Below are 15,694 nucleotides of genomic sequence, written 5' to 3' on the forward strand. Positions count from 1 at the left end.
GGCACCTTGGTGCAAAGTGTGTGTTAATAGAAACTTCCTCTTTTACGGCTTAATATAGGTTTAATATAGGCATGAAATCGTCTCTACAGGATTGGTCTATAATGGATGTAAATATCAGAGCTGCCCCTCAATTCATGTAATATTCTGTTCATACCCCAAACTCTCAGCAAAGATGCCACAAGAAGAAAACAGATACACAGATACAACAGATCACAGACCCACTGCTGGTGAGTATCAGTAAATCTAGTTCTAGCATTTAAGGAAGCACTAAGTAATTGGGTCGATTTAGACCTATTTGTGGTCAAAGGGAGGTTGAAATAAAACAGCAGAGTCGGCCATCTTGCTAAAGTCGTGAAGTTTACAAAGGTTTGATTGGAGTAGGAAGCTGGTTGTGTGGATTAGCAGATGGGCCTGGACAAAGAAAGTACACGCTTCTGTTTAGTCTTAGAGACTGTTAGAGCGGCTGCAGACATTTGATATGACAATTAAAGATCTGTTAGTGAGCTAGCACCAAAAAGTAGGACTGCAGTTTTTCCAAAGCTTGGGTGGAAAACTGTGTAACATGTTAATGAAAATCCCAGTCACCAAATAAAAACCTTGGGTAATATCTTTTTTATTTATTTATTTAAAACTACAACTGTAGAGATATTAGAAGTAGAATATATGTGACAAATTTTCTATGTTTTGACACAGGTCCTTTTGAAAATAGTAGAATTCCTGCTCTACAACAAAGCTACTCTGACATTTTAGCACTTTTGGATTTGTTGCTATATGTTTCTCAGTCTTTTCTGAATGTCCGCTCATGTTGCTGGTAACCTGTTTGTCAGGAGTGAAGCTGGAGCTGTCAGAAATGTGTCTGGATATTGTCAGACACCATCAGCCCACCCGGCTTGCTCTGCCCTGATGGATTAGGTTTCCGCTGCACCTAGTTGCACACAAACCTGCACCTTCCTGCTGAAATGAATCACTGAGTGGAAGAAAATAGATATTTGCAGAAGAGCAAAGCATTATACTGTTTAAACCAGTTAGTTAACCTAAGATGTGATGTTATGTTTCCTGAGCTTTGAAAAAGCAAAGGCAGACATGTCCATGGTCAGTATCCAAAAGAGAATCTTTAACATGAGGATGTCTGATATATTGTGGAAATAATGGTTATTGCTCGCAGTTTATTTGTGTAATGAAGCATACACTGTGAAGAATCTGACTTGTTTGGTCCTTAAACACAGAATATTATTGAGGTTTAAAACATGCAAAACAAAACAAAAGTCTGTTATGTTGGTTGTTGGAATTATGGAGTCAACAAAGATTTAAAGTACCCAGAATATGTTTTATATTTTTGATTCTCCACCTGAAGTCGCCACCGTTTGCTTTGATGACTGGATTAGTTTTCCAACTATCTTGTAGGAGTTCCCAGAGGTGTTGATTACTTGTCAGCTTCTTTTACTTCACTCCCTGGTCCAGCTCATCCCAAACCATCTCAGTTGGATTCTGATCAGGTAATTGTGGAAGCCTTTATGCAGCATGTTATGTTGGTCATGTTATGGGGTCATTGTCCTGTTTGAAAACAAATGATAGTCCCATTAAGTGCAAAACAGTGTCACCAGCAAAGCAGCCCCATACCACCACACCTCCTCCTCCATGCTTCACACTGGGAACCACACGTTCAGGAAGCGTCTGTTCACCCTCTCCACAGTTAGAACCAAAAATTGCAAAGTTTGTATTCCTCAGACCAAAGGGCTGATCTGATGTCCATTCCTTGTGTTTCTTGGTCGAATGAAGTCTCTGCTTGTTGCTTTTTGGAAGTAATGGTTTCTTTGCCCACACTCCTCTCCTCTGTGGATGTTGAAATATATCTGCCACTTGAACTCAGACAAACTTACATTTTATGGTAGTGTTTGATGGTTTTGGCGACTGCGCTTGGGGATACATTCAGGTTTTGGGGATTTTTCTGATTGAATGACCTTCCTTTTCTGAAGTAATGATGGGCTGTCTTTTATCTTTACTTAACTGGGTGTCAAAATATGGATTTATACAGTAGTTTTAGTAGCGTTAATAGGGCTGTTGACTCTGTAGCCACCCTTCTGCGCTAGACGGTTTCAAGCACATTAAGAAGCCAAGAAATGTCACAAATGAACTCTTGACAAGGCAGCCTGTGAATTGCAAACCACTCCAGTTGACTACCTTGTAAATCTGATGAGAGCATGCCTTCAGTGTGCAAAGCTGCCATAAAAGAAAATGTTGGCTACTTAAGAAAAATCTAAAATATAAAAGATATTCTGGGCTATTTAACACATTTCCGTTGACTACATAACTCCATATTTACTCTGTCATGATTCCAATGTCAGTGTGTTTAAAATAATAATATCCACTGGGAGTGGATATTGTGGTTCTTGGGGTTCATGTGCAAAGGCAGGCAGCTAAATTTTGTGTTAGTTTTAAGAAAAAAGAAAGAATTATTTAACTAAATAAGAACTTAATTAGATCAATTAATTCTAATTAACAATTTTTTATATTTTACCCAGCATAAACAAACCCAGTTAACTGAGCACTCAGCTGATACACACAATGCCATAAGACTCAGATGTAGGGTCTCTAGGTGTTTGTCACACTGACTCTGTACATTCAGGTGGCATTGATGTCAAGTTGATATAATACAGGTTGAGGACAATAAGAAAGTAAAAAGCACAGATTTGATCACCTGCAGACTGATGCTCATGTTTGGCAGCATCTGTGAACACTTTATAATAATGGCTGTTAACGCTGGTTATCAGGACTGAGCCCTGTGGATTACTCTTTTATCTAAGCGTTGGAATTTCAAACTTTCTGCTTTTTTGAAAGCCTTAATTATGGAAAAGTTTTTTCATTTTGGTTTGGCCTGCTTAGGTAACACCCAGATGTTGCAGACATGCTAGTATCTGGAGTGTGTCAGGAGCTTTTCTTCTTCCACTTTTGCTGTTGTTTCTCTTTTTATGCCTGTGTAACATTGAGCGACTTTATATGGTTGAAGTAATCCTTAAATGTGCCATGCAGATGTACGGCAGATTTCATTGCACTTTTTAGCTTTTTGATTCAAGACATTTTGTTTTTGCATGTTTTACTCTTGTTTTACATAAATGTGTTAATTTTAGCAATATGTTGATAGTCTGTTTGTTTATGGACAAGCATTTATGAAACACAGAGAAGTATAATCTTGATCTTGAAACATTCAGCAAAATAAGAAATGCTTAAAAGTAGTTTTTAGATTTAAAGAAGTATCAAATGAACAGAAAAAATTGGTTTGTAGCACATTATTTATGGGTGAATTTTCATATCCAAACTCCAGAGGCTGTGGATATGCCATTATGCCCCCTGATGTAAGCAGCTGATGGGCCACTGTTGCCACCCAGACAGCTGCTGTAGCACTCCAGACCGCCTGATGAGCACCTCAGCATGATGAAGACACCTGATGGCCCTCCCTGTGGTTCTGTTCTCTCGGGAGCCTTGCAGACGGCTGGGACATTGGTTTTGGGCAATGTTCCAACAACAACACGGAAGTCAATGGAAACCAAGTTTGAAAGCAGAGCTCATAAAATCACCAGTCTCACTTTTATGTTTGCTAACAGTCTGCTGCCGCTGAGGAGAAACCCCTTTTAATGAGGCTGTGTTCAGATATTCATAATGAAAGGCTCAGTAATAGAAAACTGCTGTGTTGCAGTTGCATTGGTTTCACATTTTTGAATAATCGCCAAACCAGTAAAGTACAAAAAGTCAATACAGCATGAAATTCAAGGCCTGAATTTTCTAAGCCCAGTATCTGGTCCTCCAAAGAATTGGAATCCTCTCCAACAGCTAGTTTTATGGGACACTCCCAATTCCTCGACCACCTACTAATCTTCCTGAGAAACCAAGGTGGGACTGGTGGTTGAAAAGGTCACTGTCCCCCAGCATTCCTGGCTGTGCAGGGGGGCAAGGGTTGGGTGGAAATGGAGGGGCAGGGTGAGGTAAGCAGGGGCATTGTATGGCCAGAGGAGGTGACTAAGTCGGGTTTGGCCTTCTGCTTTTGTTGATGTTTTTTGTTGTCATTGTTGGCCAGACTTAATACAGCATTCCTCCTGCTACTGCAGCGAGGGTGTACTGCAGAAAGGTAGCAGTAAGGCGGGTAGACGACAAAACAGATGGCTTTTTAAATCTTATGAGAAACAATAGAAGGTGAGCCCCTTGGCCATTTTGGGCCCTCGTGGCCTGTAGGGCCTTCAGCAGAGAACTGCATGACAAAGATGGCGAATAGGCAGAGAAAACGTGAGCAACCTGAGAACAGCCACCTGACCTGAGGACAGACTTAGTAAATACAATTATACCTCTGAAATCAACTGATTGTTTTCTTAAAGCAGTGTGTGAGATTCCAATGCAGTTATTTCCATGTATTTACCTGTCAGACAGTAAACCTTGCTCTGCTTATGTTTTTGGAAATTTGTCCCAGTTGCTCTCAATTCAGACAGAAGGAAAGAGCCACAAGCAGAAAAGATCTACACCAATATAAAAACAAAGTAAAATCAATACAAATACTCAATATATATACACAGAATATCAAAAGACTTTTCTTAACTCATTTGCCTGCTCACACTAAACACACACTTCCCATACTTCAAACTGGTTATCTGCTCATCTTAAATGGCCTACATCAAAACCCAAAATTCATTAGTTTGCCTGAAGTGAATTAGCCAGAGCTAAAGGGTTCAATCCTTGGTCAGTCGAAGCTTCACCTACCTCCTGGTCTTTCTATTTTTTAACTCTTGACACGCCCGGGGCAGATCTTCTCAGACAGCTTTCCCAGGCCTAACGTACTCCTCCCAGGCTCCTTATAAAGCACATCACAGGTAAATGGGTTGCTTTACCCCCAAAGCATTCTGTCACAGAAATATGAACGTGTTTGAAGTGCTAGCCCTTACGCAGCCAACGAAGAGGTTACATGTTTGGGTATTAGCTGGATCAGTGATTCTGCTGCCGTTATCACTACCACTTCGTCATGTTTGCTAAAGCTTAAATTCCTCAGCCATAGATTACTATCCTCAGGTCATTGCTTGCACTTCGGATTCTCTTACTGCCATTTTAAAAATGCACTCTAAGCGACTCGTGGCTTTGGCTGATTTTGTAGTAATGAATTAAGCACAAATAAATGAAAGAAAATGATGTAGTTACTCAGCTGCCATCTCATCACAGGGCATATTTGTCCACACATAGAGATTTGAAAAAGGAGCTATTTCTGTTATATGAGGTTTGAGAGAGAGTCTTTCCGCCTCATTCAAAGGGGAGAACTGCCAAAGCTCCATCCATCAGATAAGGCACATAAGAGAAGCATTTTGCTGGGAGCATTTCTTTGCAGTTGCAAGGCAGAGGTTTTTCAAGGCAGCGGTCCCTGGGGAGCAGATTATAACTAATGAGGTCCAAGTTAACACGACCAGAGGAGGCAGCTGGCTAAAAACAGGCCCTGGTTTAAACCGTTATCATGAGATCTCTCAGTGGGCCAGACTGAGGGACAAACCCACAGGAAGTACATCACTGCAGACGCCAGTCACGTCCGCCACAAATGAGTTACAGTGACTTATAAGGAAATTTTAGAGAAGACTACAGATTAGGTTTTATACTGACTGCTTATTCAGGAAGATATTTTCAGTAGTCAAATGAGTTTGTGTATACAGTGTAGATGGTACTGTCCATAGGACGGTCACATGTGATTATGACAGATGGTAATGTGGTTTCATTTACCTCTACGGATGAGGCTACACGCAGAATTTGCAGAACACCTGTTCTCTACCGTTTTCCATGTCCCCAGTTTTGTTTTTGTATTTATGTTTTTAACACAGTTTATTTATTCACAAGGTTTGATTAATAAGTGATGTATCCTGTACACAAACAATTTTGTTTCTACTTCTGTTTAGATTTTATGACCCATGATCGATTTATTAAATGAATGCCAAAGATCCAATTTAAATTTTTTGGGGGGTTAAAAATACTTCTAATTCTAATTTCTTCTGTGTAATATTCAGGTGAGCTGATTGTCATTCTCTGAGCTCTGATCCCCTGTGAGCAGTTTTGTTTTCCCCTCCAGCTGCTTTATTAAAACCCCTGTTGTCACAGCCAACAAAAAGAAATCAGTAATCAGTAATTGTTTTGTGGTTCTGGGGCCAGAATCAATTAGTATACCTCCATAACAAAAATATCTTTGGTTGATTTAAACATAGGCTCCCACTAGGTAAGTCATCAGGGCTAATTGAGACCAGGGGAGCGCCACTGAAGGGTGATGTTGGTTTGTTATTGTGGTGCAGCATGGTCCCTGTCTAATGAAGAAGATGACATTGATTTAGACCTTTTTTTGAGTTGGTTGTGCATCGCAGTGAACTTCATCCTCTGACAGCTGAAATTGATAGCACAACATCTTTATATTAAGACATTATCTGACTGGTGTACATACGATTATTAAACAAACATCTCCCAGCTAAAGAACATTTACCTGTTCAGTTCACAACCATGACAAGTTGTGAGCAGCAGGTGTGGTAATAATGTGGGACCCACCCAATTTGCCAGGCCCCTATTCACACTCCACCTAAGCTGCCATACATTGTGTTGTGGTTGTTGAAGAGGAGCAGAGGAACAGGACAATTATGACATTATGGCTGGGTGGCTGAACAGCAGTCCCAGCTGGTGAGAAACAGAAGGGAGGAATAGGCAACCGGAGAGTGACTGTTCCCACAGGAAAGCAATCCACCACACAGAGAGACTCTGTCTACCGTTTTCAGGGGACATCGATGACGCAGGGCTTTGTTTGGAGGAGAGATGTAACGATTCAATCCATCAGTGATTTTATTTCGGTTGTCATTGATTTATTGCATAATCATGTAAAATCCCACATTTTGTCCTGTCCAACTAACATTCACATTTAAAGTGACCAATTAACCTAACTGCAAACTGAGAATATCTACCATTTTAAGTTGATGGTGCCAGTTTGAAATGCTGTGCTACAAATTACAAAGACCTTGAATAAATCACCTGGGGAAATCTGTGTCCACGAGGGACAGGCCTGCATCTCTGATGGTATTGCAGCTTGACAGGCAAAGCAGGAACTTTATCCATTAAAAATTAAATCTGCAACACAATAAAGTCAAGTAGCCTTTTCACATGACTAACAAGGGTTGACTGGCCTACCTGGCTGGTAGTATAAAATGACAGTGATTTCTGTTCACTGTAATTAATCTCAACGGGATTTCATATTGATCAAGTATAAACACCTTCATTTCAGACATGACATAGAAATGGTGATGAAACTGAAGCGGTTTGTGCAGGTGGTCACACCACAGCTAAGAGTCACCAGCGAGGGTTTCATGCAACATCCTTGAAACTTTCCAGATTACTAAAATGCTGATGCTAAACAGGTATAATGCATATCGCGTTCACTGTCTTAGTTTAGCATTATAAAGACAGGTAATGACCAGTATAACACAGCCGAGGCCAATGGAAATGTCAATTTTGCAGGTATTTGGTTATTGGCTATGTACAGTATTTTAATTGCAGATATGGCATCTGCTCCTCCACCATCTAAGCTACATTCCTCTTTAGTTCCACTCCATCCAGGTGTTTGTGTCTCTCGCGACATTGCCTCATTCTCTAAACCCGACCACTTTGACATCAAAGCAAAGGCGTGTTGTTCACTCTCCACGATGAGGAGAATGTTGTGGGAGAATGACCCCGTGAGAGGGCAGTGAAGCCCCAGGACGACGTGGAGTCACCTGAGAGGAGCGGTCAGTGCATTCCTGTGTGTCTGCATTGTAAAGGCTGAGTGGTCTGGTGCTTGGACAAAAAAAAAAAAAAAAAGCCATGACATGTTTGAGAGCAAACTCGTTTCATGGTTACATCTAAGCTGCAGACCGTGGCTGGGTGTGTCACACTGGAGTCAAACATCAAAGTTTAGTCGCAGTTAACAATGCAGCCACAAAACAGTGGTTCACAACATCCTTATTAAATATGTTCATTTTAATGATTTCTCTTTTAATGTGCTGCCACTGTGTGCAGTGCTCATGCTCTGTAGCTGTGTCTTGCCTGTTCAAACTGCAATACAATACTTTCGTCGCAGCTTCCAGAAACATCACACCACCTTTTGTGGGGTTTTTTTTTTTTCATCATTACATTTTTAAACAATATATTTAACACGACTTTTTGTAAATAGCCGACTTGAGGAGAGACGATTTTACCGGTCAGTGTATCTCTCCTGTTGCTCTGTCCAGTTCCACACCTGAACCTATGCTGTAAATAATAAAGCAGGATCTCCTTTGATCTGATGTCCCACCCAGAGGCTTCTCCCTCCGAGCAGACAATACTCCAATTCATTACTGGACCTGCTTCTTCAAAGCCCAGCCACTCTGTGCTGGGAAACTCTAAACTTAGGCCCCAGACAGGCTCTTTTTAAACACCCACTCACCCTCTGGGCACTGAGGTGGTGGCTGGATGAGTCCACATAAGTCACGGTAGCCTGCACACATCCCCTCTTTAGCCCTGCAGCACCACACCTATCCCCCTCAGGTGACAGGTGGATTATTGGGCATTGGTATTTCTTCATTCTTCTGCCCAGTCGCGAGCACAAACTCACCGTGGGAAAACATCACTTACGCTCTACAGAAATATTGTGCACATTTACTGTGCATCAGTGTTACTGTTAGGTGATTAGTAATTTTGAATAAGTACATTTATAGCATCCGTTGAACTTTTATGTGTATTCAAAACAAAACATCGCTTTACACTTGAGATGTGTTTGTTGTTCCCGTGTAATCCCTTGTTATGACCTCAAATGGGCTAAATGGTTGGTTGGGCACTCAGGAGCCCGTTGAGCCACTTGAGAAAAACAGAAGTGGTTAAACATGCCTAGGATTGGTGGATCTATTATAAAGCGTGTTTATTGTTGGTCTACGGCTAATTTTGCACATAATATTTGTTTTCTTATTGTGGTAGAGATTCTGAAGTAAGTGAGTATTATTATGAATCCGCCTTGAGTCTGAAACATCTTCACAAATAAACACAGCTTGGCTTGCCTTAACGTGTTTTCACTTCCAAAGAGTTTAGTTTCATTCAGTATCAGGAATAGATTTACAGTAACACCAGCGATTAACTTAAGGATCCACACACACTATTGTCTAAGGCACTGTATAAACAGAGATATGCCCTTTCATAACCTGATATGCCGAAGAACAGTTCGCCCCCCTGGGTGGTAAGAAATTGAATGTGTCAGAAAAACCTGCACATCTCAGCATCTCATTTTTCCTTCTCTCTCCCTGTCTCTTTCTTTTGCACCCTGTTTACTCACTCCTTGCCAAGTCTGATGTCAGCCTGCTGCACAGGGTCCCTCAGTGAGTGTACAGTTTCTGTTTTGACACCCGTTCCTAATTACACATGTAAATGATTGATCACCTGGACTTGGGAGGGGCAGCAAAAATTGCTGTCCTTGTTACATGATGGCCCGGTGATTATGTCCAAGTTCAGGACAGTTTCAGCTGCCGGTAACAGTAGGAAACAGATACCTGCAATGGCCCGAGAGCTTAGAGATTAAGTTCTGAGACATTTGGACCGAATACTCCCCCCATTAGCAGTCCTTGAGGACTGAATTGCACAGGTGTGGCTTGATATCTATGGCTTTTGTTTGGTCTAATCCCACACAACCTCATCAAGATTCACTGCCCACACCTTTAAGCTGATTCTGTGACACCTGAGGGGCCTGGCTGCTGAAAGCAGAACTCAGCTACTTTTGTGAAATGTGATTTGGCTAATTGATTTTGAAGTGGCCAGTCTAGAGAGCCTGAGGAGAAAAAAAAAAAGAAAGCAAAGGGATGGATTGTGACAGAAGTTGACGCTGCTCCTTAATGCACAGCAGCACAGGTGGTGAAATGAACCTGCCGCTAACAAGAGCGCTCTGCTCTCATGTACAAATGAGGCTGAATACAAAATGCAGACACCTTAACCCAAATGGTTATAAAAATAAACAGTGATCCATGGCAGGAAAACCGTGTAATGTGTTTACAGATGGTGTGAGAACCTCTGCTTCTCTGCCTGGAAACAGCTGTTGGTTCATTGGTGCTCTGACTCAGGTATGGAGCCAATCTGAAGGCCAGAAGGGTTTTAACCCCAATCTTCTTCTCTCCCTCTCACACAGCCTGGCACACATGGGCTTTGCAGCTGCACTTCTCATTGATCTGCTGGGCTGCCTGGATGGCTGGCTGGAGGGAGATAAATTGGAGGGGAAATGGCTTAATTGTCCTCACTCTCACTGCTGGAATGCAAATAGCCCTCCACTACTGGCCTCTACTGTGAGGACCAAGTTGAGAAACCAAGGTCTTATTTATTGTGCCGAGGAGTTACGAAAAAGTTTGTATATAATAACACAACATAAGAATAACCTCAGCACTGTTTTTTATACCCTTTATCCTGGTTTTATCAGCTTTTAAACAGCTAAAATATACCCTTTTTAAAAATATACTTAAATTCTCTGTTTGTTTTTCGTCCAATAAAGGAAAATGACAAAAGTCACGCAGAGCTATTCGTCAGTCAGAGGTCAAACAGATAGACAGGTGAAGGGTCATGACTCATGTAGAAAAGGCGGGAGATGAAAGGGTTAAACGCTGAGGCATATGTATCCTGTCTGACTTTGATCTCTGCCTCAGGTAGCTCTTTCATAGCCATCAATCAGAGCGGGCTTGCTCAGACTGAGACTGTCTCCTAGCCTTGACAGAGTGCTGGCATGACATGTCAGGCAACGACACAAAGATACAAGTCCACAGCAAATCCCCATTGGTGTTTTTCCTTGGATTTTCCACTCTGTCTGAGTTTATTCTCTTGTTTATGGATTCTTTTATTTACTTTTAATTATTAAAAGAATCTGTTGGTGTAGGGCGAGGATGCAGGCAGGGAGGGAGCAGGGAGGGTGCGTTTTGCCGAGGTTCAAAGATGAAATGAGCAAGTCTCTGGCGCTTTGAAGTTTCTTGGCAGGCTTCAGACAGTCACTGACTATCTGATGATCTGGGAGCGCAGGCCTTTTTAAATTGCCGGCCCATCCTGGCCCCAGTTGTCTCGCCCTCCAGTGACAAACGCTTTAATATGACAAGGTTAAACACCTGAAGCACGGCAGCCGAATGGCCGCAATGAAGCCAGGGTCAGGGGGACACCTTTACACACAGGGTGGCTTAGCATGACTGTTATTGATGTTGTTTTACACAGCAGGCCTCCTCTTTATTCAAAAAAGCTTTCTGAAAGAAAAACATTTCAATACTGGTGTAGCTTTAAAGAAAAAATGCTTTAATAAATACACAAGGCAAAGCTGGTGAGTAGCTTGTGAAAATACATTTAATTTTAGGTCATTTTTTTTATCTGTCTGGAGAAAATCTCTACCTATCATTGCTCTCTTTTGTGAAACAGTTGCATCTACAGTGCACCAGCAAAGTAATTCTCACATGTAACATACTCCCACGCAGCGTGATATGAATAAAGACGATGCTTACAATAGACACATTTCTTAATATCAGTTTGCCACGTATTTCTCCTAGAGATGCTGTCATTTGATAGGCAGCGTGGTACAGGCTAGATGCTGTGGGGCCATTGTGTCCCATTGTAGGTCACAATGGAACTTAACACTTGACAGAGCCAGGCCTTGTTGTCAACAGCTGAACTTGATCCTGTCAAGTTGTTCCCATTGAAGAGCTATAAAGAAAGGGCTTTGACCTCACCGTTGTGTAAGCTCTAGATCAGGCCAAATATTAATTCTCTATTCAGAGGATGTTCATGTATGATAGGAGAGCTGCTGTAGTCTGTACTTTGCTGGAAACTTGTTTTGACATGTAGGTTAGTTACATGTTGCTTTTCTCACTTGGGCATCTATTTTAAATGAGATGATGGCCGACGTTTTTGTGCCCGCTGTCCTCCAGGACTCTCACTTAACCTGCCAGCCCTGTCCAGATGACCACTCCTGCTGCGCCAGACTCATGTCCCATCCTCCAGAGTTTGACATCCTTGTCACCTCTGGCTTTTCAAACCGACGCCTGCCTCGCACACTGTTGCCCTGCAGATCACAAAAGGGGGTTCATGTTACCCAGAGGAACAGGTAACTTCAGATGGATAATCCTTGGACTTGGTAAACCGGTCCTTAACAGGACCTACTGTCTAAATCCAACAACCCTGAGCCATGTGTCATTGTATGTTGATCGGGTGTGCATGTGTGTCTCCCCTGGGCAAATCATTGTGTGGTACTCTCAGTATTTCTACCTTTGTCTTTCAACTCACCTGCTCTGAAGAGAGAGAAAAATAAAAATAACAAAAGTTCTTGACCTATTATGTTATTTTCTTGCAAGTGACTTCATGGGAAGTCACTTTCAATCAGAGGTTATTTATGGTGGTAACCTGTCCATAAAACATAGTGAGAGCCCAGCTGTGCAGCCTACACTCTGGTACATTTCAGTAGGTGTCCTTTGAACTAATGCTGTAATGTCTCATCAGACGCCTTCTCAGATGCTTGTTCACAGGCAGAAAAACCAGCAGCCCTGGGAGCCTATGATGCCACTCCCCCAGCTGTTTTAACCTTAGCTGAACTCCTCTGCCATCCCAGCCACCAGGCCTGGCAGGATTGTCACACAGAGACAACTGTCTCTCTTCCAGCCACTCCTCCAGCCGCTGCCACCCTCTTGTCGCCTCGCTGATGCATGCCAGCTTCCAGCTTTTGTTTTCCTACCCCCATTCCTTGGTGCTGGGGGCAAGATTTGTGGAAAAATATAGTATATTTCTTTCCCCCCATGTTGAGCTGATGGGTCTGGAATGTGTGTTTGGGCAAGATTTTGTGAGGAGTGTGAAAAAACAACAGAGCTGTAAACACCAGGATAGACCCAGACTGGGTTTTTTTTTTTTTTTCCAGATGTGGAGCAGGAACACAATTAGTGCCGTTTCAGCCAAACACTGGGCTGTAACACAGTCACACCACTACTGTCCCGCTGTCTGTCCATCAGCTGGGCTTTCACTAGATTTTATATTTTATTTTCGCCGCTAAATTCTCTCTTTCTCTGCGTGTGTGTGTGTGTGTGTGTGTCAGCGTACATGTGCGTATTTGTGCCAGCGGACGCAGTCAGAATTAGAACCAAATGCGCATTTGCGCCGCAACCAGACGACTGACCAAGGTTAGAAAAAAAAAAAAAAAAACAATATATAATTTAGACACATGAGCGACATTCTGTAGAAATGAAAGCATTTAAATCAGATGCCCCGTGTGACACCGAGCTCAGGTTGCTCCACATCGGCTCATACGCGTATTACGGTTAACGGATTCCAGACGCGCTCTCCCCCGGAGTTGCCAAGGCCTCTGAATTCAAGCAATCAATTAAAAGTTTAAGTCTAACAGTCAGCTGCAGTGGGCGACGCTGCTGTCATCTGCTGTCTGGCAACAATTATTCCGTTGATGAATTCAAAGCTTGAGCCAAAAGACCAGACACAGTCCGACAATTCCCACATCCCGCACTACTAGTCACTGTAGTTTTACCAACTAGTCGTTTTTTTTTCCGTGTCTTTTCTGATTTGGGGATCTTCTCTCATGGCCTACATGGACTTGCATGCATGCGTTTTATTTTTTTAAATGTGCCAAAATGGCGACAAATACCCAAATCATTAGATCTGTATTATCCAAATCTACTGTTTTACTTTTTAACTCGGGTAAACTGTGAACATGTTCATACCTAGAAGGTCATTTTATTGTCAAAATAAATATTCGAAATACAGGCCAAATAATAAACAATGATCAATGACCAAAATGCTATGACCTTTTTTTTAATTATTGTGCAGAAATCTTTTAATAGAATATTAGTTCCAACCAAACATTGAAATACATACAAACATACATACAAGTCTTTTATTCATCAGCCTGTATTTTATTTTTATGCATGTAAAAAATGTTTAAAAATAGTTTCAAGTAGTTAAAATAGACCTGATTGCAAATATGAACGTTTTAAACAGAAACCTTTCTTCCAGAAACCTTTTTTCCAGAAAAAATAGACTATATGCTACTACTTCAAATTCATTACTTTTAACAAGACAGTGTTAGTTATCTGTTTATAAAATACAAAATCTTTCAAGTTTAATTGCATTAAAAATAGAAATGTAATTTATTTGCTTCACAAATTGGACAAATCCTCACCATCAATAAATCAAAGCTGTGACAACATGAAATCAAATGTTCACCATAAAGCTGTCAATACACACATGCAGTTAATATTTATATTACAAACCAAATGTTAAACTACACCAATTCATAAAATACAGTAACCAGGTCAGTACATCATATTGTATACTACAAAATGAATTACATTACATCAATCACACACAGTAAATGATAGAACAATAATCTGTAACTGCTAGAGAGTTCTGCATAAGCGTAATGTTGATCATGAAACACCAGTGAACTCTCTGGGCCCTCAGAGGCTGCCAGCACATACACACACACACACACACACATCAGCAGCAACATGGCTGCACTTGAGGAATGAGACGCGGGCCATGTAGATATTAGTGTTCCTGTGTGATGGCGCCTGCAGGAGAGCTTAGACCGTTCATCCTCTGCACTGCTTTGGCTCCTCCTCTGCCTCCTTCTCTTTCCTGAGGCAGAAAACAGTCAGGGAAAAACATCAATCCTATTGTTTGCGTTGGCTTTGTTGATGAAAAAGACTTGAAAAACAGTTGCCTTGTACAGTGAGTCTCAGTGACAGACACCTGCTTATTTTTGCAGAATAGCAAAGAAGGGTGCTCTTGGTCCATATGGGCAAAATGTTAAGTTGCAAACACTTATATAAGAAAAATCATCTCTCACTGAAAATATGAGAGATGTGTCTGTTTTTCACTTGGTTAGAAATAGGAAGAAGTAGATTATTTCTCAGATGCTTCCATGTTTCTCACATCTTGTCCACATTTTTATTCTGTGATGCATCTCTTGGGGGATCACTGTGTAAAACCACATCTCATCTTAACACCCACACTTGCGCTGCTGAAAAGGAACATGTGGGTCTTCATCTGAGTCTGTTATGTGGTGAGCTGAGCCTGTGATAATAAATCCTCGCATCCCGTCGAGGTCGCGGACTGACTGCCTGAGTCTGCGCCTCGGCTCGGCCTCAGCAACAGAGGGTTACTTGTGAAACATGACGTACCAGTGCGGAGGATCACAAGCGAGGCAGTTGCCTGGGAATGTGCTCTTGGTTTATATACACAAAGAATGCTGTCACTCTGCATCAGAGCTGCGTGATGGACAAACTCGACTCTGTGTGCATGTGTGAGAGTCAAAGACAAAACACACCTATGTCAAACACACCTCTGCAGGCGTACACCCATGCACGCTGTGCAACACGGTAGACGCCAGCAAGTCTGGGCCGCATTCAGCAGTGTGACTGTTTTTAACATCATCCCTTTGCGTGTATCAAGAGAGCCAGAGCAAGGACCCATCCCTGCCCTGTGACTGCAGGGCTCGCCTTTGTTCTTCAGCAATAATACAGACATAATTACAAGCCTTGAAGAGCCTCCTCACCTTGCTTTCTCTCTCCCTCTCTGTCTCACACAGGTCTCGTGCCCACACCTTAGCTCTGACAGATATTCACATCCAGGTCTCAATCCTCTGCATTCAGCTGCTGAAGTGGCTCACAAGAGAGCCATACAC

Source organism: Anabas testudineus, chromosome 19, assembly GCF_900324465.2.
Source record: "Anabas testudineus chromosome 19, fAnaTes1.2, whole genome shotgun sequence".
Taxonomy (NCBI): domain Eukaryota; kingdom Metazoa; phylum Chordata; class Actinopteri; order Anabantiformes; family Anabantidae; genus Anabas; species Anabas testudineus.